The sequence below is a fragment of the Somniosus microcephalus genome, unplaced genomic scaffold, assembly GCF_052327205.1.
Source record: "Somniosus microcephalus isolate GS21.2 unplaced genomic scaffold, FLI_Smic_1.0 scaffold71, whole genome shotgun sequence".
NCBI classification, from domain to species: domain Eukaryota; kingdom Metazoa; phylum Chordata; class Chondrichthyes; order Squaliformes; family Somniosidae; genus Somniosus; species Somniosus microcephalus.
The window spans coordinates 776,606-803,345 of NW_028225258.1; the positions used below are offsets into that span (position 1 = coordinate 776,606).

General features: G+C 54.5%; 1 protein-coding gene across 1 annotated transcript in view; it reads right to left on the minus strand.

Annotated features, from left to right (window-relative positions):
- Nucleotides 1–26,740, minus strand: part of LOC147083150 (NACHT, LRR and PYD domains-containing protein 3-like) — a 133,286-nt gene that overhangs the window by 68,118 nt on the left and 38,428 nt on the right. Inside the window, exon 3 of the mRNA XM_085980236.1 lies at nucleotides 14,408–14,566. The gene's annotated coding sequence lies outside the window, so the exon portion shown is untranslated. The remainder of the gene's footprint in view (nucleotides 1–14,407; nucleotides 14,567–26,740) is intronic.

Below are 26,740 nucleotides of genomic sequence, written 5' to 3' on the forward strand. Positions count from 1 at the left end.
GAAAATTTAAAGAAATAATTCGTGGTGTTATCAGGGAGAGAGGAAGATGCCTAAGCGTGGTAACATCAACGATTTTAATTCCGAGGTAGAAGACTGGGCCACGTATGTGGAACGCATTGAGATCTATTGTGAGGCCAATAAAATAGAAGATGACAAAGCTATAACCTTGCTAAACTCGATGGGCGCGAAGACATACGGGCTCTTGAAGCATTTACTAGCACCAGCTAAACCGGCGGATCAGACTTTCGATGATATTGTGACTGTTCTGAAGGATCACTTGAACCCCACACCGTTGATGTTGGCGGAACGATTCAAATTCTATGCGAGAACGCAAAGGAAAGACGAAAGCAACGCAGAATACTTGGTCGAACTGCGTAGACTAGCGAAACACTGCCAGTTTGGAGGGAATCTGACAGAGGCATTGTGAGACAAGTTCGTGTGCGGGTTGTCAAAGGAAGGAACGCAAAAGCGACTACTCGAAGAGAACGACCTTACACTTGACAGGGCTGTCCTTATTGCAGCATCGCACGAAGCCGCAGCGAAGGGAACTGCGGAAATGCAGCTAAAGGCAGCGGCACTCAGTGTGGATCAAATTACCTCGAGTACAACAAAATGCTATCGTTGTGGGAAGACAACACACGACCAGAACCAATGCTGGTTTAAGAACCAGGAATGTAGGAAATGTGGCAAACTGGGTCACATAGCTAAGGTATGCCGGTCAGGGAAGAAGACCAACAACCAAAGGAAGCCATCACAGGAAAAGTACAACAAGGTACACAAGGTGGCTGAGAAGAGTTCAGACGAACAGAATTCAGACTCAGACCCAAACGGCCAGGAGCTGGGCAGTCTGAGAATTCGCAATGTGAGTAAGGAAGCTGACCTACAAACTATCTGGGTCATGCTAAAAATAGCTGGAGTCCAAGTGAAAATGGAGTTGGACACTGGATCAGCTCTATCAGTCATAAATCGAAGGGATTACCACCGGCTATTCTCACATATACCCTTAAGCGATACCAAGTTCGTATTGCAGACATACACGGGGCATAAAGTATACCCCATGGGGAAGATAAGAGTCAAGGTGAGAGATGGGGGTAAAGAACACCCAAGAATGAACTTATACGTACTACCTGAGGAAGGACCACCACTTCTGGGACGGGAGTGGATCAAGAAAATAGACATGGAATGGCACTATCTAAAAGCCATAACGAGTGAGGACTCAGTGCAGACAGTCAGCTCAGATTCTGAAACGGATGACGATAAGACCAACCCAAATATGAAAGACAAGGCTAAAATGGACTTGCCTTCGTTCTTCCAACCTTAGTTGGCATGCATAAAGGCTTATGCTCCAGAGAAGAACAAAGTTTCAGAACAGAACTCCACCGAACAACGACAACATAGTTTGACAGAGAATTCGGAGTCTGTTCAGTTTACGGACATATCCATGACTGACGAACACCGAGCTCGGACTCAACTTTATTTCAAATTACGACAGCAAGTAGAACAAGTGAGTTACCATCTCGAACAAGAGATGAAAACAATGAAAAAGTTCTATGACACCGAATGGGAGAATCTGGAAAGACAACAGAAGCAGCTAGCTCAAGCAGAGAGCGACCATAGAGCCATTGTGACCAATTACCGATCACATCTCCCTTATGCTGTTCAGGAGTTAGAATATTTGCAGGAAGGAGCAAATGAAGAGGAATCTTCAGGAAGCCAGGATTTTATTCCCGTTCTTCTCTACGACTCCTTACAAGCAGAGTTTGAGAAGTTGAAGGAACAGTATGAACAGGCCCAGGCTACAATCCTGGAGGGGATTAACTCGGCAACCTCCGAAAAGCTAGTTTCAGTAGAAGCATATGAGCAACTAAAGGTTGAACATGAGCAAGAAGTCCAAAGGCTGCAGGAAATTCTTGATGAGCTCAAGGCCAAGACAGACTCATCGATAGAAGCTCCATCCATAGATGAGAAATTAGAGGTGAAAGACATGGCAGAACATGAAAGACAAGATGTCCAAGAACTCAAAAATATTGAAGGAAACCCAAGACAAATATGAGGCGGCAATGACCGAGGTTCAACAACTTGAAGAACAGATTCAACTGGGAATCCTCTCAGTGGAAGAAAAGGAAACTGTAAGAAACACAGAGACTGTAAGAATGGCCCCTGAACATGAGCTAGAGAGCATCAAGGCGCAACTTCTCCGAGCACTGAAAGCCAAAGTACAAGAGGAAAAGAAGGTGAAAGCATTGGAGGAAAAGGTGGATGAAATGGAGAAGACTCTGATCCACAGTGTTCCCGTGGAAGAGTTAACAGTCAGCCAACTCCTTCATATGCTGAGGGACAAGACTCTGCAATGGGAACAATCTGAACACGAGCTTCAATCTTCAAAGGGAAGGAGTTCGGAGCTCTCAAAAGTTATGGAAATAGCTGAGGTTGCAACACAGATTTTACTGGGATGCCAAAAGTACGCTGAATCACGTCTATGTGAACAACAGAATGTTGAAACAGCTGCTCCAGTAGAAGGATTGAATAGCCCGATCAATCAATCCCCGATGGAAGGGGAAGTATTGAAATCACAAATGAGGTAATTAGTGAAGGATTTGCAGGAAACCCAGGAAGAGCGGGATGAATATGAACGCATGAAGAAGTCTCTTCAGGAAAGATGTCTAGGGAGGGAACAGTCGGCTAACGTCCAGTTGGGTGAGGAAGAAGTAGCAGGCCCTCTCGCTAGACTAGTTCAGGACGACACCAAATATTACCATGACCTGTTGAGTGACACGGAATATTACGAGGACTTGGTCTGCCCAGCTTGTGATGAAAACTCCCAAAGTGCAGAAATCAGGATGAAGCACTTAAAGTCTAAGGAACATAGGGAGATGGTGGCGCTACAGCTGGCAGCTGATAAGGGAGCCCCGAGAGTCTCCAAGAAGCAGAAAAGAAAAAGACGAAGCAGAAGGTGATAACCATCTAAATCATTATCACTTCTACCAGATCATGTACGTGGGCCCTACGAAGGGAGCCAAATCAGTTGGCAAGTAGGAAAAATTACCAAGGCAGTCCAGCTGTTTGTAAAAGTCAGCACTGCTGGTTCAGCAGGATGGAAGTTCAAGCTGTTAAGTCAAGGGAAAGACTATTGGATGAGTCACGCTAGCAATGTGAACCGGCTACACCACAGAGATGTTGTTCGGACCGAGTCAAGACCAGAGACTGAATCTGTGAACTGTTCCCGCAGAGACTGAATCTATAAACTGTTTCCCGCATAGATTATACCTGTGAATTGTTTTACATGAAGTTGAATATATGTTATGTTTATTGGGGGACTAAGTATGTTGTAAGCTAAAAAGGGAGGATTGTAGTGTATGTATCCGTCTACCTTTAAGAAAACCATTGTATGTAACCGTTCACCTTTAAGAGAACTATTTTAGGTGTGGCACTACTTTGTTGGCTTCTGTATACTGTAATACCGACGGTGACCACACCGGTATATAAGTGCTGTGTCAGGATTTATTTGGCAGATTCGCCCTGACCTTCGAATAGTAAAGTCCTGTTTTAAGTTACTCTGGTAGTCTGTGTATTAATTAACTAAACAACTCACAGACTTTACAGCACAGAAGGTCATTCAGCCCATCAGGCACCTCCATTGACTGGGCGAGGCTGCATCATAGACCCATAATATGATACAGCACAGGAGGTCATTCAGCCCATCACACCGGTGCTGACTCTTTGGCAGAGCTATCCCATTATTACCACTGTCCCTCTCTTTCCCCATAGCCCTGTAAATGTTTTCCCTTCAAGTATTTATCCAATTCCCTTTTCAATGTTACAACAGAATCTGCTTCCTCCACCCTTTCGGGCAATGCATTCCAGGTCTCACTAACTCGCTGTGTAACACAATGTTACCTCACCACCCTTTCGGGCAATGCATTCCAGATCTCACTAACTCGCTGTGTAACACAATGTTCCCTCACCACCCTTTCGGACAATGCATTCCAGATCTCACTAACTCGCTGTGTAACACAATGTTCCCTCACCACCCTTTCGGGCAATGCATTCCAGATCACACTAACTCGCTGTGTAACACAATGTTACCTCACCTCGCCTGTGGCTCTTTTTCCACTCACTTTAAATCTGCGTCGTCTGGTTACTGACCCCTTCTGCCAATGGAAACAGTTCCTCCTTATTTACTCATCAAAACCAATCATGAGTTTCAACAGCTCTATAAAATCTTCGTTTAACCAACTCTGCTCTAAAGAGAACAAACCAGTCTCTCCCCAGAACTGAAGTCCCTGATCCTTAGTACAATTCTCTCAAATCTCTTCTGCACCATCTCCAAGGCCTTGATATCCTTCCTAAAGTGTGGTGCCCAGAATTGCAAACCATACTCCAGCTGAGGCCTAACCAGTCTTTTATAACAATTTAACATAACTTTCTTGGCTTTATTACAAGAGGAATAGCAAATAAAAGCCGAGGACATGGCTCATGGTGTCAGCACTTGACTAATGAGCACTGTAGGAGGTGAGGACATTCACCACTGCTCCACTAATATTAACAGTGGTGTAACTTTAAGCAGATTGGTGACGTACTATCTTTAGGGGTCTTACAATATCTGGAAATGACAAATACATAACTGGTTTGATCGGACTGCTGTTTTACAATTATAATTCTCCACGTGTGCACGTGTCCCGCTGTGTGTCTAACAAACTCTCAGTCAGCGTCCTTCCCTTTCCCCACTGGGGAAATGTGAAAGCGATTCAGTCCCGGATCAGTAATTTCTCCAAACGTAAGTTGATGTTATTCGCCGGCATTAAGTTATAACCCAATTTGAGACCTTGTAAGATGGAGTTTTCTGCTGTTTGACACACGCAGACTCTGGTATAATAAACACACGACAACAACAGCAGCACCGTAGGGAATCAAGCTGAATACAGAAAGTACAGAGGAGAAATCAAAAACAAACTAAGAGGGGCACGGAAAAACTGAGGAAAGATTAGTGGGAATAGAATAGGGAACATTAAAATCTTTCTTAAACATGTAAAGCCTCAAAGGAGAGTCAATGGAAAGGTGCGATGATTAAGGACCAAAAGGGCAATCTTCTGGTGGATGCAGTGGGCATGGCTGAGGTACTGAATGAGTACTTTGCATCTGCCTTCACTAAAGAAGAGGATGTTGCCAATGTTACAGTGAAGGAGGGGGTGGTAGTGAAATTGGACAGGATATAAATAGACCAAGAGGATGTAGTGAAACAGTTGACAGCGCTCAAAGTGGAAGTGTCATGGTCTGGATGGGATGCATCCTGGGTTACTGAGAGAAGGAAGGCTCTGGCCACAATCTTTGAATCCTCCTTGGATAGGGGAGTGGTGCCACAGGACTGGGGATTTGCAAATGTTACCCCCTCGTTTAAAAACGGAGCGTGTGGTAAACCAATGAACGACAGGCGAATCAGTCTAGCGCCGGTGTTCAGGAACCTTCTGGAGATAAATCATTGAGAACCTGCTAAGATATCATCTCTCCTTACAGCAGTAATTGACTCCTTGATTAATATTGCAACACCCCCTCCTCTTTTACACCCCCCTCTGTCTTGCCTGAAGATTCTATACCCTGGAATACTGAGCTGCCAGTCCTGCCCCTCCCTCAACCATGTCTCTGTGATAACAATATCATACTCCCATGTGTTCATCAACACCTTGAATTCATCTGCTTTACTCGCAAGACTCCTTGCATTAAAATAAATGCCATCCAGCCTTGCCATACTCCCTTGTGCCGTTAGATATTTGCTCTGCCTTCCAGGCTGACTTGTTTTTTCCTCTATATTTGGCTGTGCATCACCCTCTACTGTAGCTCCACTTTGCATCCCATCCCCCTGCCAAGTTAGTTTAAACCCCAACAGTACCAGCAAACCTCCCTGCAAGGATGTTGGTCCCGTTCCGATTCATGTGCAACCCGTCCGACTTGTACAGGTCCCACCTTCCCCAGAAGCAGAGCCAGTGATCCAGGAAACTAAAGCCCTCCCTCCTGCACCAACTCTTTAGCCACGCATTCATCTGCTCTATCCACCTATTCCTATAATAATCACTACCACGTGGCACTGGGAGCAATCCAGAGATTACAACCTTTGAGGTCCTGCTTTTTAATCTGCTACCTAGCTCCCTAAATTCTTGTTGCAGGACCTCATCCCGCTTTCTACCCATGACCTTGGTACCAATGTGAACCACGACCTCTGACTATTCGCCCTCCCCCTTCAGAATGCCCTACAGCTGTTCAGTGACATCCTTGACCCTGGCACCAGGGAGGCAACATACCATCCTGGAGTCACGTCTGCGGCCACAGAAACGTCTATCTGTTCCCCTTATGATAGAATCCCCCATCACTATTGCTCTCCCACTCTTTTTGCTCCCCTCCTGTGCAGCTGAGCCACTCGTAGTGCCACAGACTGGGCTCTTGCTGCATTCCCAAGAAAGCATCTCCCCAGCAGTATCCAAAACGGAAAATCTGTTGGCGAGGGAGATGGACCCTGCACTACCTTCCTAGTTCTTTTACTCTGTCTGGCAGTCGCCCATTTCCTGTCTGCCTGTGCATTCTTTACCTGCGGTGTGACGACCTCGTTAGACAAGCTATCCATGAAGAACTCAGCTTCGCGGATGCTCCAGTGACTCCAGCCGCAGCTCCAAAACGCAGATTGCGAGTAGCTGGAGACACTTCCTGCACACATGTTCGCCCTGGACACCAAAAGTGTCCCTGACCTCCCACATAGCACAGGAGGAGCACTCCACACTGCTGAGCTGCTCTGCCAAGTCCTATCCTTAATTTACTCCCTTTAAATATTAAATACACTAGGGACCTTACTTCCCTTTAAACACTACTTACGCTAAACTAGAGACCTTACTTTTACTTTAACGACTGGACTGTAGAAATACTCACCAGGTCCTACTTACCAATCAGCTCCTTCCCTGGTTGTGATGTCACTTTAGCGGTTTTACAGTTGTAGTTTAACTGCTCCCGCTCTCGGATTCTTTCCTGCAGTCCTGTGACGTCACTCCTTGATTTTGCTGTTCTTCTGGAATTCGCCGGATATGTATCAGCCTCCTCACTGCTGCCGACTCCTCGCAGGTCCGCGCTGTCCTCGGCCTCCCGCTGTTCAGCGAATGAGGCCCGACCAGAGCAGACCTGCGAGCGAGCAGCTGAGGAGTTTCAAAAACCGGCGGCAGTTGGGGCGCGGCGGCTGATTCAGCAAACGAGGCCCGACCAATTCAACAGCAGGGGAGAGAGGTAAAAAGTAATCAAATTGTGGCGTCACCAGGAAGCAGGTAAGTGATTGGTTGGTGAGTATTTCTCTCTTTTTTAAACTTTATCTCTGGTTTATAGTTTCTAAGGTCTCTCTAGTGTAGCAGGGACTGCTGGTAAACCAGTTAACTGTAGTGTAATTAGTGGGATTGATTGATTTAATTTAAATTCAATTAATTAAAGGGTAAGTCATGGCAGGACAGCCGGGCCCCGTGATCTGCTCCTCCTGCAGTATGTGGGAACTCGGACACTTCCTGTGTCCCCGACAACTACATGTGCAGGGAGTGCATCCAGCTGCAGCTACTGACAGACCGCATTGCGGCGCTGGAGCTGCGATTGGATACATACTGGAGCGTTCATGATGCTCAGGACATCGTGAATAGCACATTTACGGAGTTGGACACACCGCAGGTAGAGGTTGGACAGGAAGAAAGGGAACGGGTGACCAACAGGCAGAGTACTAGGCGCAGGCAGGTAGTGCAGGGGTCCCCTGTGGCCATCCCCCTCTCCAACAGATACACCACTTTGAGTACTGTTGTGGGGGATGGCTTAGCAGAGGAAGGCAGCAGCAGCCAACTTCCTGGCACCAGGGGTGGCTCTGCTGCACAGAATGGGAGGAAAAAGAGGGGTAGAGCTATAGTAATAGGGGATTCAATTGTAAGGAGAATAGATAGGCATTTCTGCGGCCGGAAACGTGACTCCAGGATGGTGTGTTGCCTCCCTGGTGAAAGGGTCAAGGATGTCTCCGAGCGGCTGCAGAACATCTTGGAAGGGGAGGGTGAACAGCCAGTTGCCGTGGTGCACATAGGCACCAACGATATAGGTAAAAAGCGGGATGAGGTCCTCAAAAGCGGAATATAGGGAGTTAGGAGATAAATTAAAAAACAGGACTTCAAAGGTAGTAATCTCAGGATTGCTACCAGTGCCACGTGCTAGTCAGAGTAGAAATAGAAGGATATTTCAGATGAATACATGGCTAGAGGAATGGTGCCAGGGGGAGGGATTCAAGTTCCTGGGACATTGGAACCGGTTCTGGGGGAGGTGGGACCAGTTCAAACCGGACGGTCTGCACCTGGGCAGGGCTGGAACCGATGTCCTAGGGGGGAGTGTTTGCTGGTGCTGTGGGGGAGGGTTTAAACTAAAATGGCAGGGGGTTGGGAACCTGAGCAGGGAGACAGAGGAAAGGGAAACAAGGATAAAAGCAAAAGATAGGAAGGAGAAAAACAAAAGTGGCAGTCAGAGAAATCAACAGTTTAAATCAAACATGGCCACAGTAAATAATAATTCTAATAGGTCGAAGAGCATTAAAAAAACAAGCCTGAAGGCTTTGTGTCTTAATGCGAGGAGCATTTGTAATAAGGTGGATGAATTGGCTGCGCAAATAGAAGTAAACAAACATGATTTGGTTGGGATTACGGAAACGTGGCTCAAGGAAGGCCAGGACTGGGAACTCACCAGGGGTATTCGATATTCAGGAAAGATATGCAAAAAGGAAAGGGAGGTGGGGTAGCATTACTGGTTAAAGAAGGGATTAACACAATTGTAATGAAGGATATTAGCTCTGATGAGGTGGAATCTGTATGGGTAGAATTGAGAAATACTAAGGGGAAAAAAACGTTAGTGGGAGTGGTTTATAGACCTCCAAACAGTAAGGCGGAGGTTGGGGATGGCATTAAAAGGGAAATTAAAGAAGCGTGCAATAAGGGCACATCAGTCATCATGGGTGACTTTAATCTACATATAGATTGGGCCAACCAAATTAGTAACGATACTGTGGAGGAGGAATTCCTGGAGTGTTTACAGGATGGTTTCCTGGACCAATATGTCGAGGAACCAACCAGAGATCAGGCCATCTTAGACTGGGTATTATGTAACGAGAAAGGATTAATTAGCAATCTTGTTGTACGAGGCCCCTTGGGTCGGAGCGATCATAATATGATCAAATTCTTCATTAAGATGGAGAATGAAGTAGTTGACTCGGAGACAAGGGTCCTCAATTTAAATAAAGGAAACTATGATGGTCTGAGGAGCGAGTTGGGTAGGATTGATTGGGGAATGTCACTCAAAGGGTTGACAGTGGATAGGCAATGGCAAACATTCAAAGACCGAATGGATGAACTACAGAATTTGTTCATCCCAGTTTGGCATAAAAATAAAACAAAAAAGGTGACCCAACCGTGGCTAACAAGGGACATTCGGGATAGCATAAGGCCCAAGGAAAGGGCATATAAATTGGCCAGAAAAAACAATAATCCTGAGGATTGGGAGCAGTTTAGGATTCAACAAAGGAGGACAAAGGGATTAATTAAGAAAGGGAAAATAGAATATGAGAGTAAGCTTTCAGGGAACATAAAAACTGACTGTAAAAGCTTTTATAGATATGTGAAGAGAAAAAGATTGGTGAAGTCAAGCGTAGGTCCCTTGCAGTCAGAATCGGGGGATTTTATAATGGGGAACAAAGAAATGGCAGACCAACTAAATACATATTTTGGTTCTGTCTTCACAAAGGAGGACACAAATAACCTCCCAGAGATGCCGGGGAACATAGGGTCTGATGAAAGGGTGGAACTGAAAGAAATCGGTATTTGTAGGGAAATGGTGTTAGGAAAATTGATGGGTCTGAAGGCCGATATATCCCCAGGGCCTGATAATCTACATCCTAGGGTACTTAAGGAAGTGGCCCTAGAAATAGTAGATGCATTGCTGGTCATCTTCCAAAATTCAATAGACTCTGGAATAGTTCCCATGGATTAGAGGGTAGCTAATGTTACCCCACTATTCAAAAAAGGTGGCAGAGAGAAAACAGGGAATTATAGACCGGTAAGCCTGATATCGGTAGTGGGGAAAATGCTAGAGTCCATTATAAAGGATGTAATAGCAGAGCACTTGGAAAACAGTGATATGATCGGACAAAGTCAACATGGATTTACAAAAGGTAAATCCTTGACTAATCTACTGGAATTTTTTGAGGATGTAACTGGTAGAATAGATAAGGGAGAACCAGTGGATGTGGTGTATTTGGACTTCCAGAAGGCTTTCGATAAGGTCCCACATAAGAGATTAGCGTGCAAAGTTAAGGCACATGGGATTGGGGGCAAGGTACTGACTTGGATAAAGAACTGGTTGGCAGACAGGAAGCAAGAGAGTTGGAATAAACGGCTCTTTTTCCGAGTGGCAGGCAGTGACTAGTGGGGTACCGCAGGGATCGGTCCTAGGACCCCAGCTATTCACAATATATATAAATGATCCAGACGAGGGAACTAGATGTAATATCTCCAAGTTTGCAGACGACACAAAGCTGGGTGGGCGTGTGTGCCGTGAGGAGGATGTCAAGAAATTCCAGTATGATTTGGACAGGTTGGGTGATTGGGCAGAAGCATGGCAGATGCAGTATAATGTGGATAAATGCGAGGTTATCCACTTTGGTGGCAAAAACAGGAAAGCAGATGATCTGAATGGCAATAGATTGGGAGAAGGGGAAGTGCAACGAGACCTGGGTGTCCTTGTGCACCAGTCGCTGAAGGTAAGCATGCAGGTGCAGAAGGCAAATGGTATGTTGGCCTTTGTAGCAAGAGGGTTTGAGTACAGAACAAGGATGTCCTGCTGCAGTTGTACAGGGCCTTGGTGAGACCACATCTGGAGTATTGTGTGCAGTTCTGGTCACCTTATCCGAGGAAGGATGTTCTTGCCATGGAGGGAGTGCAGCGAAGATTCACCAGACTGATACCTGGGATGGCAGGAATGACGTATGAGGAGAGATTGGGTCGATTGAGCTTATACTCGCTGGAGTTTAGAAGAATGAGAGGGGATCTCATTGAAACTTATAAAATTCTAACAGGACTGGACAGACTTGTTGCAGGAAGGATGTTCCTGATGGCTGGGGAATCCAGAACCAAGGGTCACAGTCTAAGAATAAGGGGTAAGCCATTTAGGATAGAGATGAGGAGGAATTTCTTCACCCAGAGAGTGGTGAACCTGTGGAATTCTCTACCACAGAAGGCAGTGGAGGCCAATTCATTAAATATATTCGAGAAGGAGTTGGATATATTTCTTAAGGCTAAAGGGATCAAGGGATATGGAGAGAAGGCAGGGACAGGGTACTGAATTTGGATGATCAGCCATCATCGCATTGAATGGCGGAGCAGGCTCGAGGGGCCAAATGGCCTACTCCTGCTCCTATCTTCTATGTTTCTAAAAGGCATTTGATAAGGTGCCACATAAAAGGTTGCTGTGCAAGATAAGGCCTCATGGGGTTGAGGGTAATATATTAGCTACAAGGACAGGTTGGAGAAGCTGGATTTGTTTTCATTAGAACAAAGGAAGTTGAGGGGTGATTTGATAGCGGTGTACAAGATTATGACGGGTTTGGATAGACTAGACAGGGAAAGGCTGTTCCCACTAATGGATGGTACGAGGACTAGGGGACACAGATTTAAGGTTTTGGGCAAGAGATACAGGGGGCGAATGTGAGTAAAAACCTTTTTACGCAGCGAGTGGTGAGGACCTGGAACTCGCTGCCGACGGAAGTGGTGGAAGCGGAGACACTCGATGTTTTCAAGGGGAGGCTGGATAGGCACTTGAGGGAAATAAACTTGCAGGGCTACGGGGATAGAGCGGGGGAATGGGACTGACTGGATTGCTCCACAGAGAGCCGGCACCGACTCGATGGGCCGAATGGCCTCCTTCTGTGCCGTTATGACTATTAGCATTGATAGAGGATTGGTGAACTGACAGAAAACAGAGAGTAGGGATAAACAGGACATTTTCAGCTTGGCAGGCAAGTGGGGTGCCACAAGGATCAGTGCTGGGGCCTCTGCTATTTACAATCTATATTACTGACTTAGATGAAGGGACCGAGTGCAATGGATCCAAGTTTGCTGCTGATACAAAGCTAGGTGGGACAGTAAGCTATGGGGACACAGAGCCTGCAAAGGGATATGGGCAGTCTAAGTGTGCGGGCAGTAAGGTGACAGATGGAATATAATGTGGGGAAATGTGTGCGTATTCACTTTAGTAGGAAGAGTAGGAAAACAGAACCTTTTTTAAATGGTGAAAAATTATTAAATGTTAGTGTTCAGAGAGATTTAGGTGTTCTCGTACAGGAAACAAAGTTAGCATGCAGGTACAGCGAGCAATTGGGCAGGCGGATGGCATGTTGGCCTTTATTACAGGGGGTTGGAATACAACAGTGAGGAAGTCTTGCTACAATTGGACAGGGCTTTGGTGAGACAACACCGGAGTACCGGGCACAGTTCTGGTCTCTCATCGATAAAGGATGGGATAAAGACAGGAGGGAGAAATTATCTAAGCTCCGAAAATAAAGTAAAAAAATCAGTTTGGGTGGAGCCAAGAAACAGCAAGGGGCAGAAAACATTGGTTGGAGGTGTTTATAGGCCCCCAAACTGTAGTTGTAATGTAGGGCGGCGTATAATTCAGGGAACTGGAGGTGCATGTAGCAAGGGTAATATAGTAATTATGGGGGATTTTAAGCTATGTATAGATTGGGGAAACCAAATCTGCAGTAATAGTGTGGGGACATCATCTGAGTCAATGGGACTCTCTCTGACCTTTCTCCCCAGTCCATCTCCAGGACCAGTGTGTATCTGAGTCAATGGGACTCTCTGACCTTTCTCCCCAGTCCATCTCCAGGACCAGTGTGTATCTGTGTCAATGGGACTCTCTCTGACCTTTCTCCCCAGTCCATCTCCAGGACCAGTGTGCATCTGAGTCAATGGGACTCTCTCTGACCTTTCTCCCCAGTCCATCTCCAGGACCAGTGTGTATCTGAGTCAATGGGACTCTCTCTGACCTTTCTCCCCAGTCCATCTCCAGGACCAGTGTGTATCAGTCAATGGGCCTCTGTCTGATCTTTATCCCCAGTCCATCTCCAGGACCAGTGTGTATCTGAGTCAATGGGACTCTCTCTGACCTTTCTCCCCAGTCCATCTCCAGGACCAGTGTGTATCTGAGTCAATGGGACTCTCTCTGACCATTCTCCCCAGTCCATCTCCAGGACCAGTGTGTATCTGAGTCAATGGGACTCTCTGACCTTTCTCCCCAGTCTATCTCCAGGACCAGTGTGTATCTGAGTCAATGGGACTCTCTCTGACCTTTCTCCCCAGTCCATCTCCAGGACCAGTGTGTATCTGAGTCAATGGGACTCTCTCTGACCTTTCTCCCCAGTCTATCTTCAGGACCAGTGAGTATCTGAGTCAATGGGACTCTCTCTGACCTTTCTCCCCAGTCCATCTCCAGGACCAGTGTGTATCTGAGTCAATGGGACTCTCTCTGACCTTTCTCCCCAGTCCATCTCCAGGACCAGTGAGTATCTGAGTCAATGGGACTCTCTGACCTTTCTCCCCAGTCCATCTCCAGGACCAGTGTGTATCTGAGTCAATGGGACTCTCTGACCTTTCTCCCCAGTCCATCTCCAGGACCAGTGTGTATCTGAGTCAATGGGACTCTCTGACCTTTCTCCCCAGTCCATCTCCAGGACCAGTGTGTATCTGAGTCAATGGGACTCTCTGACCTTTCTCCCCAGTCCATCTCCAGGACCAGTGTGTATCTGAGTCAATGGGACTCTCTCTGACCTTTCTCCCCAGTCCATCTCCAGGACCAGTGTGTATCTGAGTCAATGGGACTCTCTGACCTTTCTCCCCAGTCTATCTCCAGGACCAGTGAGTATCTGAGTCAATGGGACTCTCTGACCTTTCTCCCCAGTCCATCTCCAGGACCAGTGTGTATCTGAGTCAATGGGACTCTCTCTGACCTTTCTCCCCAGTCTATCTCCAGGACCAGTGTGTATCTGAGTCAATGGGACTCTCTCTGACCTTTCTCCCCAGTCCATCTCCAGGACCAATGTGTATCTGAGTCAATGGGGCTCTCTCTGACCTTTCTCCCCAGTCCATCTCCAGGACCAGTGTGTATCTGAGTCAATGGGACTCTCTGACCTTTCTCCCCAGTCTATCTCCAGGACCAGTGAGTATCTGAGTCAATGGGACTCTCTCTGACCTTTCTCCCCAGTCCATCTCCAGGACCAGTGTGTATCTGAGTCAATGGGACTCTCTCTGACCTTTCTCCCCAGTCCATCTCCAGGACCAGTGTGTATCTGAGTCAATGGGACTCTTACCTTTCTCCCCAGTTGATCTCTGGAAGCTCTTTGAATCGGAAGGGTTCTCTCCGATTGGTGTTCTGACAATCCTGTGCTGGTTCACCGGCTGTTGTTCCTCAGTCTGCAGTCTCTGTTTACTTCCAGCTTCCTCAATCACTCCATCGGTCACCGGGAGATCTAATTATGGCAGGTCAGAAAATTAGAATTTTGATTGAAAGCGTGAAATTATGTAATTTAGACTTTTTATCTGCTTACTAAAAATTCAATTTTAAGGCCGAGTATTTGTTTGATTTTGTCCCTTTCCTCAGATCCCCAGTTGCGGGGCTGTGTGTTTAGTTTGGAGATTTTCCTCAGATCCCCAGTTGCGGGGCTGTGTGTTTAGTTTGGAGATTTTCCTCAGATCCCCAGTTCCGGGGCTGTGTGTTTAGTTTGGAAATTTTCCTCAGATCCCCAGTTCCGGGGCTGTGTGTTTAGTTTGGAGATTTTCCTCAGATCCCCAGTTGCGGGGCTGTGTGTTTAGTTTGGAGATTTTCCTCAGATCCCCAGTTCCGGGGCTGTGTGTTTAGTTTGGAGATTTTGCTCACAGTAAATTTCAGCCCTCCTGAGACTCCCCCATTCTCACAGCTCTAGGCGGAAATGCACCATTTTCTGTCCCAACTGCCAATGAACCCACCGCGCCCTCCACCCCCGGACCAGCCCCTGTATTGTGAGTCGGTTCAGCTCATTCCCCGGGACCTGATGAACCCACCGCCCCCTCCACCCCCGGACCAGCCCCTGTATTGTGAGTCGGTTCAGCTCATTCCCCGGGACCTGATGAACCCACCGCCCCCTCCACCCCCGGACCAGCCCCTGTATTGAGAGTCGGTTCAGCTCATTCCCCGGGACCTGATGAACCCACAGCCCCCTCCACCCCCGGACCAGCCCCTTTATTGTGAGTCGGTTCAGCTCATTCCCCGGGACCTGATGAACCCACCTTCCCTCCACCCCCGGACCAGCCCCTGTATTGTGAGTCGGTTCAGCTCATTCCCCAGGACCTGATGAAGCCACCGCGCCCTCCACCCCCGGACCAGCCCCTGTATTGAGAGTCGGTTCAGCTCATTCCCCGGGACCTGATGAACCCACCGCGCCCTCCACCCCCGGACCAGCCCCTGTATTGTGAGTCGGTTCAGCTCATTCCCCGGGACCTGATGAACCCACCGTGCCCTCCACCCCCGGACCAGCCCCTGTATTGTGAGTCGGTTCAGCTCATTCCCCGGGACCTGATGAACCCACCGCCCCCTCCACCCCCGGACCAGCACCTGTATTGTGAGCCGGTTCAGCTCATTCCCCGGGACATGATGAATCCACCGTGCCCTCCACCCCCGGACCAGCCACTGTATTGTGAGTCGGTTCAGCTCATTCCCCGGGACCTGATGAACCCACCGCCCCCTCCACCCCCGGACCAGCCCCTGTATTGTGAGCCGGTTCAGCTCATTCCCCGGGACCTGATGAACCCACCGCGCCCTCCACCCCCGGACCAGCCCCTGTATTGTGAGTCGGTTCAGCTCATTCCCCGGGACCTGATGAACCCACCGCCCCCTCCACCCCCGGACCAGCCCCTGTATTGTGAGTCGGTTCAGCTCATTCCCCGGGACCTGATGCACCCACCGCCCCCTCCACCCCCGGACCAGCCCCTGTATTGTGAGTCGGTTCAGCTCATTCCCCAGGACCTGATGAACCCGCCGCCCCCTCCACCCCCGGACCAGCCCCTGTATTGTGAGTCGGTTCAGCTCATTCCCCGGGACCTGATGAACCCACCGTGCCCTCCACCCCCGGACCAGCCCCTGTATTGTGAGTCGGTTCAGCTCATTCCCCGGGACCTGATGAACCCACCGCCCCCTCCACCCCCAGACCAGCCCCTGTATTGTGAGCCGGTTCAGCTCATTCCCCGGGACCTGATGAACCCACCGTGCCCTCCACCCCCAGACCAGCCCCTGTATTGTGAGCCGGTTCAGCTCATTCCCCGGGACCTGATGAACCCACCGCCCCCTCCACCCCCGGACCAGCCCCTGTATTGAGAGTCGGTTCAGCTCATTCCCCAGGACCTGATGAACCCACCGCCCCCTCCACCCCCGGACCAGCCCCTGTATTGTGAGTCGGTTCAGCTCATTCCCCGGGACCTGATGAACCCACCGCCCCCTCACCAGCCCCTGTATTGTGAGTCGGTTCAGCTCATTCCCCGGGACCTGATGAACCCACCGCGCCCTCCACCCCCGGACCAGCCCCTGTATTGTGAGTCGGTTCAGCTCATTCCCCGGGACCTGATGAACCCACCGCCCCCTCCACCCCCGGACCAGCCCCTGTATTGTGAGTCGGTTCAGCTCATTCCCCGGGACCTGATGCACCCACCGCCCCCTCCACCCCCGGACCAGCCCCTGTATTGTGAGTCGGTTCAGCTCATTCCCCAGGACCTGATGAACCCGCCGCCCCCTCCACCCCCGGACCAGCCCCTGTATTGTGAGTCGGTTCAGCTCATTCCCCGGGACCTGATGAACCCACCGTGCCCTCCACCCCCGGACCAGCCCCTGTATTGTGAGTCGGTTCAGCTCATTCCCCGGGACCTGATGAACCCACCGCCCCCTCCACCCCCAGACCAGCCCCTGTATTGTGAGCCGGTTCAGCTCATTCCCCGGGACCTGATGAACCCACCGTGCCCTCCACCCCCAGACCAGCCCCTGTATTGTGAGCCGGTTCAGCTCATTCCCCGGGACCTGATGAACCCACCGCCCCCTCCACCCCCGGACCAGCCCCTGTATTGAGAGTCGGTTCAGCTCATTCCCCAGGACCTGATGAACCCACCGCCCCCTCCACCCCCGGACCAGCCCCTGTATTGTGAGTCGGTTCAGCTCATTCCCCGGGACCTGATGAACCCACCGCCCCCTCACCAGCCCCTGTATTGTGAGTCGGTTCAGCTCATTCCCCGGGACCTGATGAACCCACCGCGCCCTCCACCCCCGGACCAGCCCCTGTATTGTGAGTCGGTTCAGCTCATTCCCCGGGACCTGATGAACCCACCGCCCCCTCCACCCCCGGACCAGCACCTGTATTGTGAGCCGGTTCAGCTCATTCCCCGGGACATGATGAATCCACCGCCGCCTCCACCCCCGGACCAGCCCCGGTATTGTGAGTCGGTTCAGCTCATTCCCCGGGACCTGATGAACCCACCGCCCCCTCCACCCCCGGACCAGCCCCTGTATTGAGAGAGTCGGTTCAGCTCATTCCCCGGGACCTGATGAACCCACCGCCCCCTCCACCCCCGGACCAGCCCCTGTATTGTGAGTCGGTTCAGCTCATTCCCCGGGACCTGATGAACCCACCGCCCCCTCCACCCCCGGACCAGCCCCTGTATTGTGAGTCGGTTCAGCTCATTCCCCGGGACCTGATGAACCCACCGTGCCCTCCACCCCCGGACCAGCCCCTGTATTGTGAGTCGGTTCAGCTCATTCCCCGGGACCTGATGAACCCACCGCGCCCTCCACCCCCGGACCAGCCCCTGTATTGTGAGTCGGTTCAGCTCATTCCCCGGGACCTGATGAACCCACCGCCCCCTCCACCCCCGGACCAGCCCCTGTATTGAGAGTCGGTTCAGCTCATTCCCCGGGACCTGATGAACCCACCGTGCCCTCCACCCCCGGACCAGCCCCTGTATTGTGAGTCGGTTCAGTTCATTCCCCGGGACCTGATGAACCCACTGTGCCCTCCACCCCCGGACCAGCCCCTGTATTGTGAGTCGGTTCAGCTCATTCCCCGGGACCTGATGAACCCACCGCCCCCTCCACCCCCGGACCAGCACCTGTATTGTGAGCCGGTTCAGCTCATTCCCCGGGACCTGATGAACCCACCGCCCCCTCCACCTCCGGACCAGCCCCTGTATTGTGAGTCGGTTCAGCTCATTCCCCGGGACCTGATGAACCCACCGTGCCCTCCACCCCCGGACCAGCCCCTGTATTGAGAGTCGGTTCAGCTCATTCCCCGGGACCTGATGAACCCACCGCCCCCTCCACCCCCGGACCAGCCCCTGTATTGTGAGTCGGTTCAGCTCATTCCCCGGGACCTGATGAACCCACCGCGTCCTCCACCCCCGGACCAGCCCCTGTATTGTGAGCCGGTTCAGCTCATTCCCCGGGACCTGATGAACCCACCGCCCCCTCCACCCCCGGACCAGCCCCTGTATTGTGAGTCAGTTCAGCTCATTCCCCGGGACCTGATGAACCCACCGCGCCCTCCACCCCCGGACCAGCCCCTGTATTGTGAGCTGGTTCAGCTCATTCCCCGGGACCTGATGAACCCACCGCGCCCTCCACCCCCGGAGCAGCCCCTGTATTGTGAGTCGGTTCAGCTCATTCCCCGGGACCTGATGAACCCACCGTGCCCTCCACCCCCGGACCAGCCCCTGTATTGTGAGTCGGTTCAGCTCATTCCCCGGGACCTGATGAACCCACCGCCCCCTCCACCCCCGGACCAGCACCTGTATTGAGAGTCGGTTCAGCTCATTCCCCGGGACCTCATGAACCCACCGCCCCCTCCACCCCCGGACCAGCCCCTGTATTGTGAGTCGGTTCAACTCATTCCCCGGGACCTGATGAACCCACCGCCCCCTCCACCCCCGGACCAGCCCCTGTATTGTGAGTCGGTTCAGCTCATTCCCCGGGACCTGATGAACCCACCGCGCCCTCCACCCCCGGACCAGCCCCTGTATTGTGAGTCGGTTCAGCTCATTCCCCAGGACCTGATGAACCCACCGTGCCCTCCACCCCCGGACCAGCCCCTGTATTGTGAGTCGGTTCAGCTCATTCCCCAGGACCTGATGAACCCACCGTGCCCTCCACCCCCGGACCAGCCCCTGTATTGTGAGTCGGTTCAGCTCATTCCCCGGGACCTGATGAACTCACCGCTCCCTCCACCCCCGGACCAGCCCCTGTATTGTGAGTCGGTTCAGCTCATTCCCCAGGACCTGATGAACCCACCGCCCCCTCCACCCCCGGACCAGCCCCTGTATTGTGAGTCGGTTCAGCTCATTCCCCGGGACCTGATGAACCCGCCGCCCCCTCCACCCCCGGACCAGCCCCTGTATTGTGAGTCGGTTCAGCTCATTCCCCGGGACCTGATGAACCCACAGCCCCCTCCACCCCCGGACCAGCCCCTTTATTGTGAGTCGGTTCAGCTCATTCCCCGGGACCTGATGAACCCACCGTGCCCTCCACCTCCGGACCAGCCCCTGTATTGTGAGTCGGTTCAGCTCATTCCCCGGGACCTGATGAACCCACCGCCCCCTCCACCCCCGGACCAGCCCCTGTATTGTGAGTCGGTTCAGCTCATTCCCCGGGACCTGATGAACCCACCGCCCCCTCCACCCCCGGACCAGCCCCTGTATTGTGAGTCGGTTCAGCTCATTCCCCGGGACCTGATGAACCCACCTTCCCTCCACCCCCGGACCAGCCCCTGTATTGTGAGTCGGTTCAGCTCATTCCCCAGGACCTGATGAAGCCACCGCGCCCTCCACCCCCGGACCAGCCCCTGTATTGTGAGTCGGTTCAGCTCATTCCCCGGGACCTGATGAACCCACCGCGCCCTCCACCCCCGGACCAGCCCCTGTATTGAGAGTCCGTTCAGCTCATTCCCCGGGACCTGATGAACCCACCGCCCCCTCCACCCCCGGACCAGCCCCTGTATTGTGAGTCGGTTCAGCTCATTCCCCGGGACCTGATGAACCCACCGTGCCCTCCACCCCCGGACCAGCACCTGTATTGTGAGTCGGTTCAGCTCATTCCCCGGGACCTGATGAACCCACCGCCCCCTCCACCCCCGGACCAGCCCCTGTATTGTGAGTCGGTTCAGCTCATTCCCCGGGACCTGATGAACCCACCGCCCCCTCCACCCCCGGACCAGCCCCTGTATTGTGAGTCGGTTCAGCTCATTCCCCGGGACCTGATGAACCCACCGCGCCCTCCACCCCTGGACCAGCCCCTGTATTGTGAGTCGGTTCAGCTCATTCCCCAGGACCTGATGAACCCACCGCCCCCTCCACCCCTGGACCAGCCCCTGTATTGTGAGTCGGTTCAGCTCATTCCCCAGGACCTGATGAACCCACCGCCCCCTCCACCCCCGGACCAGCCCCTGTATTGTGAGTCGGTTCAGCTCATTCCCCGGGACCTGATGAACCCACCGTGCCCTCCACCCCCGGACCAGCCACTGTATTGTGAGTCGGTTCAGCTCATTCCCCGGGACCTGATGAACCCACCGCCCCCTCCACCCCCGGACCAGCCCCTGTATTGTGAGTCGGTTCAGCTCATTCCCCAGGACCTGATGAACCCACCGCCCCCTCCACCCCCGGACCAGCCCCTGTATTGTGAGTCAGTTCAGCTCATTCCCCGGGACCTGATGAACCCACCGCCCCCTCCACCCCCGGACCAGCACCTGTATTGTGAGTCGGTTCAGCTCATTCCCCGGGACATGATGAACCCACCGCCCCCTCCACCCCCGGACCAGCCCCTGTATTGTGAGCCGGTTCAGCTCATTCCCCGGGACCTGATGAACCCACCGTGCCCTCCACCCCCGGACCAGCCCCTGTATTGTGAGTCGGTTCAGCTCATTCCCCGGGACCTGATGAACCCACCGCGCCCTCCACCCCCGGACCAGCCCCTGTATTGTGAGTCGGTTCAGCTCATTCCCCGGGACCTGATGAACCCACCGCCCCCTCCACCCCCGGACCAGCCCCTGTATTGTGAGTCGGTTCAGCTCATTCCCCGGGACCTGATGAACCCACCGCCGCCTCCACCCCCGGACCAGCCCCTGTATTGTGAGTCGGTTCAGCTCATTCCCCGGGACCTGATGAACCCACCGCCCCCTCCACCCCCGGACCAGCCCCTGTATTGTGAGTCGGTTCAGCTCATTCCCCGGGACCTGATGAACCCACCGCCCCCTCCACCCCCGGACCAGCCCCTGTATAGTGAGTCGGTTCAGCTCATTCCCCGGGACCTGATGAACCCACCGCCCCCTCCACCCCCGGACCAGCCCCTGTATTGTGAGCCGGTTCAGCTCATTCCCCGGGACCTGATGAACCCACCGTGCCCTCCACCCCCGGACCAGCCCCTGTATTGTGAGTCGGTTCAGCTCATTCCCCGGGACCTGATGAACCCACCGCGCCCTCCACCCCCGGACCAGCCCCTGTATTGTGAGTCGGTTCAGCTCATTCCCCAGGACCTGATGAACCCACCGCCCCCTCCACCCCCGGACCAGCCCCTGTATTGTGAGTCGGTTCAGCTCATTCCCCGGGACCTGATGAACCCACCGCGCCCTCCACCCCCGGACCAGCCCCTGTATTGTGAGCCGGTTCAGCTCATTCCCCGGGACCTGATGAACCCACCGCCCCCTCCACCCCCAGACCAGCCCCTGTATTGTGAGCCGGTTCAGCTCATTCCCCGGGACCTGATGAACCCACCGTGCCCTCCACCCGCAGACCAGCCCCTGTATTGAGCCGGTTCAGCTCATTCCCCGGGACCTGATGAACCCACCGCCCCCTCCACCCCCGGACCAGCCCCTGTATTGAGAGTCGGTTCAGCTCATTCCCCAGGACCTGATGAACCCACCGCGCCCTCCACCCCCGGACCAGCCCCTGTATTGAGAGTCGGTTCAGCTCATTCCCCGGGACCTGATGAACCCACCGCCCCCTCCACCCCCGGACCAGCCCCTGTATTGTGAGTCGGTTCAGCTCATTCCCCGGGACCTGATGAACCCACCGCCCCCTCCACCCCCGGACCAGCACCTGTATTGTGAGCCGGTTCAGCTCATTCCCCGGGACATGATGAATCCACCGCCCCCTCCACCCCCGGACCAGCCCCTGTATTGTGAGTCGGTTCAGCTCATTCCCCGGGACCTGATGATCCCACCGCCCCCTCCACCCCCAGACCAGCCCCTGTATTGTGAGCCGGTTCAGCTCATTCCCCGGGACCTGATGAACCCACCGTGCCCTCCACCCCCAGACCAGCCCCTGTATTGTGAGCCGGTTCAGCTCATTCCCCGGGACCTGATGAACCCACCGCCCCCTCCACCCCCGGACCAGCCCCTGTATTGAGAGAGTCGGTTCAGCTCATTCCCCGGGACCTGATGAACCCACCGCCCCCTCCACCCCCGGACCAGCCCCTGCATTGTGAGTCGGTTCAGCTCATTCCCCGGGGCCTGATGAACCCACCGAGCCCTCCACCCCCGGACCAGCCCCTGTATTGTGAGCCGGTTCAGCTCATTCCCCGGGACCTGATGAACCCACCGCCCCCTCCACCCCCGGACCAGCCCCTGTATTGTGAGTCGGTTCAGCTCATTCCCCGGGACCTGATGAACCCACCGCCCCCTCCACCCCCGGACCAGCCCCTGCATTGTGAGTCGGTTCAGCTCATTCCCCGGGACCTGATGAACCCACCGCCCCCTCCACCTCCGGACCAGCCCCTGTATTGTGAGTCGGTTCAGCTCATTCCCCGGGACCTGATGAACCCACCGCGCCCTCCACCCCCGGACCAGCCCCTGTATTGTGAGTCGGTTCAGCTCATTCCCCGGGACCTGATGAACCCACCGCCCCCTCCACCCCCGGACCAGCCCCTGTATTGTGAGTCGGTTCAGCTCATTCCCCGGGACCTGATGAACCCACCGTGCCCTCCACCCCCGGACCAGCCCCTGTATTGTGAGTCGGTTCAGTTCATTCCCCGGGACCTGATGAACCCACCGTGCCCTCCACCCCCGGACCAGCCCCTGTATTGTGAGTCGGTTCAGCTCATTCCCCGGGACCTGATGAACCCACCGCCCCCTCCACCCCCGGAGCAGCACCTGTATTGTGAGCCGGTTCAGCTCATTCCCCGGGACATGATGAATCCACCGCCCCCTCCACCCCCGGACCAGCCCCTGTATTGTGAGTCGGTTCAGCTCATTCCCCGGGACCTGATGAACCCACCGCGCCCTCCACCCCCGGACCAGCCCCTGTATTGAGAGTCGGTTCAGCTCATTCCCCGGGACCTGATGAACCCACCGCGCCCTCCACCCCCGGACCAGCCCCTGTATTGTGAGTCGGTTCAGCTCATTCCCCGGGACCTGATGAACCCACCGCGCCCTCCACCCCCGGACCAACCCCTGTATTGTGAGTCGGTTCAGCTCATTCCCCGGGACCTGATGAACCCACCGCGCCCTCCACCCCCGGACCAGCCCCTGTATTGTGAGCTGGTTCAGCTCATTCCCGGGACCTGATGAACCCACCGCGCCCTCCTCCCCCGGACCAGCCCCTGTATTGTGAGTCGGTTCAGCTCATTCCCCGGGACCTGATGAACCCACCGTGCCCTCCACCCCCGGACCAGCCCCTGTATTGTGAGTCGGTTCAGCTCATTCCCCGGGACCTGATGAACCCACCGCCCCCTCCACCCCCGGACCAGCACCTGTATTGTGAGCCGGTTCAGCTCATTCCCCGGGACATGATGAATCCACCGCCCCCTCCACCCCCGGACCAGCCCCTGTATTGTGAGTCGGTTCAGCTCATTCCCCGGGACCTGATGATCCCACCGCCCCCTCCACCCCCAGACCAGCCCCTGTATTGTGAGCCGGTTCAGCTCATTCCCCGGGACCTGATGAACCCACCGTGCCCTCCACCCCCAGACCAGCCCCTGTATTGTGAGCCGGTTCAGCTCATTCCCCGGGACCTGATGAACCCACCGCCCCCTCCACCCCCGGACCAGCCCCTGTATTGAGAGAGTCGGTTCAGCTCATTCCCCGGGACCTGATGAACCCACCGCCCCCTCCACCCCCGGACCAGCCCCTGCATTGTGAGTCGGTTCAGCTCATTCCCCGGGGCCTGATGAACCCACCGAGCCCTCCACCCCCGGACCAGCCCCTGTATTGTGAGCCGGTTCAGCTCATTCCCCGGGACCTGATGAACCCACCGCCCCCTCCACCCCCGGACCAGCCCCTGTATTGTGAGTCGGTTCAGCTCATTCCCCGGGACCTGATGAACCCACCGCCCCCTCCACCCCCGGACCAGCCCCTGCATTGTGAGTCGGTTCAGCTCATTCCCCGGGACCTGATGAACCCACCGCCCCCTCCACCCCCGGACCAGCCCCTGTATTGTGAGTCGGTTCAGCTCATTCCCCGGGACCTGATGAACCCACCGCGCCCTCCACCCCCGGACCAGCCCCTGTATTGAGAGTCGGTTCAGCTCATTCCCCGGGACCTGATGAACCCACCGTGCCCTCCACCCCCGGACCAGCCCCTGTATTGTGAGCCGGTTCAGCTCATTCCCCGGGACCTGATGAACCCACCGCCCCCTCCACCCCCGGACCAGACCCTGTATTGTGAGTCGGTTCAGCTCATTCCCCGGGACCTGATGGACCCACCGTGCCCTCCACCCCCGGACCAGCCCCTGTATTGTGAGTCGGTTCAGCTCATTCCCCGGGACCTGATGAACCCACCGTGCCCTCCACCCCCGGACCAGCCCCTGTATTGTGAGTCGGTTCAGCTCATTCCCCGGGACCTGATGAACCCACCGTGCCCTCCACCCCCGGACCAGCCCCTGTATTGTGAGTCGGTTCAGTTCATTCCCCGGGACCTGATGAACCCACCGTGCCCTCCACCCCCGGACCAGCCCCTGTATTGTGAGTCGGTTCAGCTCATTCCCCGGGACCTGATGAACCCACCGCCCCCTCCACCCCCGGACCAGCACCTGTATTGTGAGCCGGTTCAGCTCATTCCCCGGGACATGATGAATCCACCGCCCCCTCCACCCCCGGACCAGCCCCTGTATTGAGAGTCGGTTCAGCTCATTCCCCGGGACCTGATGAACCCACCGTGCCCTCCACCCCTGGACCAGCCCCTGTATTGTGAGTCGGTTCAGCTCATTCCCCGGGACCTGATGAACCCACCGCCCCCTCCACCCCCGGACCAGCCCCTGTATTGTGAGTCGGTTCAGCTCATTCCCCGGGACCTGATGAACCCACCGCCCCCTCCAACCCCGGACCAGCCCCTGTATTGTGAGTCGGTTCAGCTCATTCCCGGGGACCTGATGAACCCACCGCCCCCTCCTCCCCCGGACCAGCCCCTGTATTGAGAGTCGGTTCAGCTCATTCCCCGGGACCTGATGAACCCACCGTGCCCTCCACCCCCGGACCAGCCCCTGTATTGTGAGCCGGTTCAGCTCATTCCCCGGGACCTGATGAACCCACCGCCCCCTCCACCCCCGGACCAGACCCTGTATTGTGAGCCGGTTCAGCTCATTCCCCGGGACCTGATGAACCCACCGTGCCCTCCACCCCCGGACCAGCCCCTGTATTGTGAGTCGGTTCAGCTCATTCCCCAGGACCTGATGAACCCACCGTGCCCTCCACCCCCGGACCAGCCCCTGTATTGTGAGTCGGTTCAGCTCATTCCCCAGGACCTGATGAACCCACCGCCCCCTCCACCCCCGGACCAGCCCCTGTATTGTGAGCCGGTTCAGCTCATTCCCCGGGACTTGATGAACCCACCGCCCCCTCCACCCCCGGACCAGCCCCTGTATTGAGAGTCGGTTCAGCTCATTCCCCGGGACCTGATGAACCCACCGCGCCCTCCACCCCCGGACCAGCCCCTGTATTGAGAGTCGGTTCAGCTCATTCCCCGGGACCTGATGAACCCACCGCGCCCTCCACCCCCGGACCAGCCCCTGTATTGTGAGTCGGTTCAGCTCATTCCCCGGGACCTGATGAACCCACCGCGCCCTCCACCCCCGGACCAACCCCTGTATTGTGAGTCGGTTCAGCTCATTCCCCGGGACCTGATGAACCCACCGCGCCCTCCACCCCCGGACCAGCCCCTGTATTGTGAGCTGGTTCAGCTCATTCCCGGGACCTGATGAACCCACCGCGCCCTCCTCCCCCGGACCAGCCCCTGTATTGTGAGTCGGTTCAGCTCATTCCCCGGGACCTGATGAACCCACCGTGCCCTCCACCCCCGGACCAGCCCCTGTATTGTGAGTCGGTTCAGCTCATTCCCCGGGACCTGATGAACCCACCGCCCCCTCCACCCCCGGACCAGCCCCTGTATTGTGAGTCGGTTCAGCTCATTCCCCGGGACCTGATGAACCCACCGTGCCCTCCACCCCCGGACCAGCCCCTGTATTGTGAGTCGGTTCAGCTCATTCCCCGGGACCTGATGAACCCACCGCGCCCTCCACCCCCGGACCAGCCCCTGTATTGTGAGTCGGTTCAGCTCATTCCCCGGGACCTGATGAACCCACCGCCCCCTCCACCCCCGGACCAGCCCCTGTATTGAGAGTCGGTTCAGCTCATTCCCCGGGACCTGATGAAC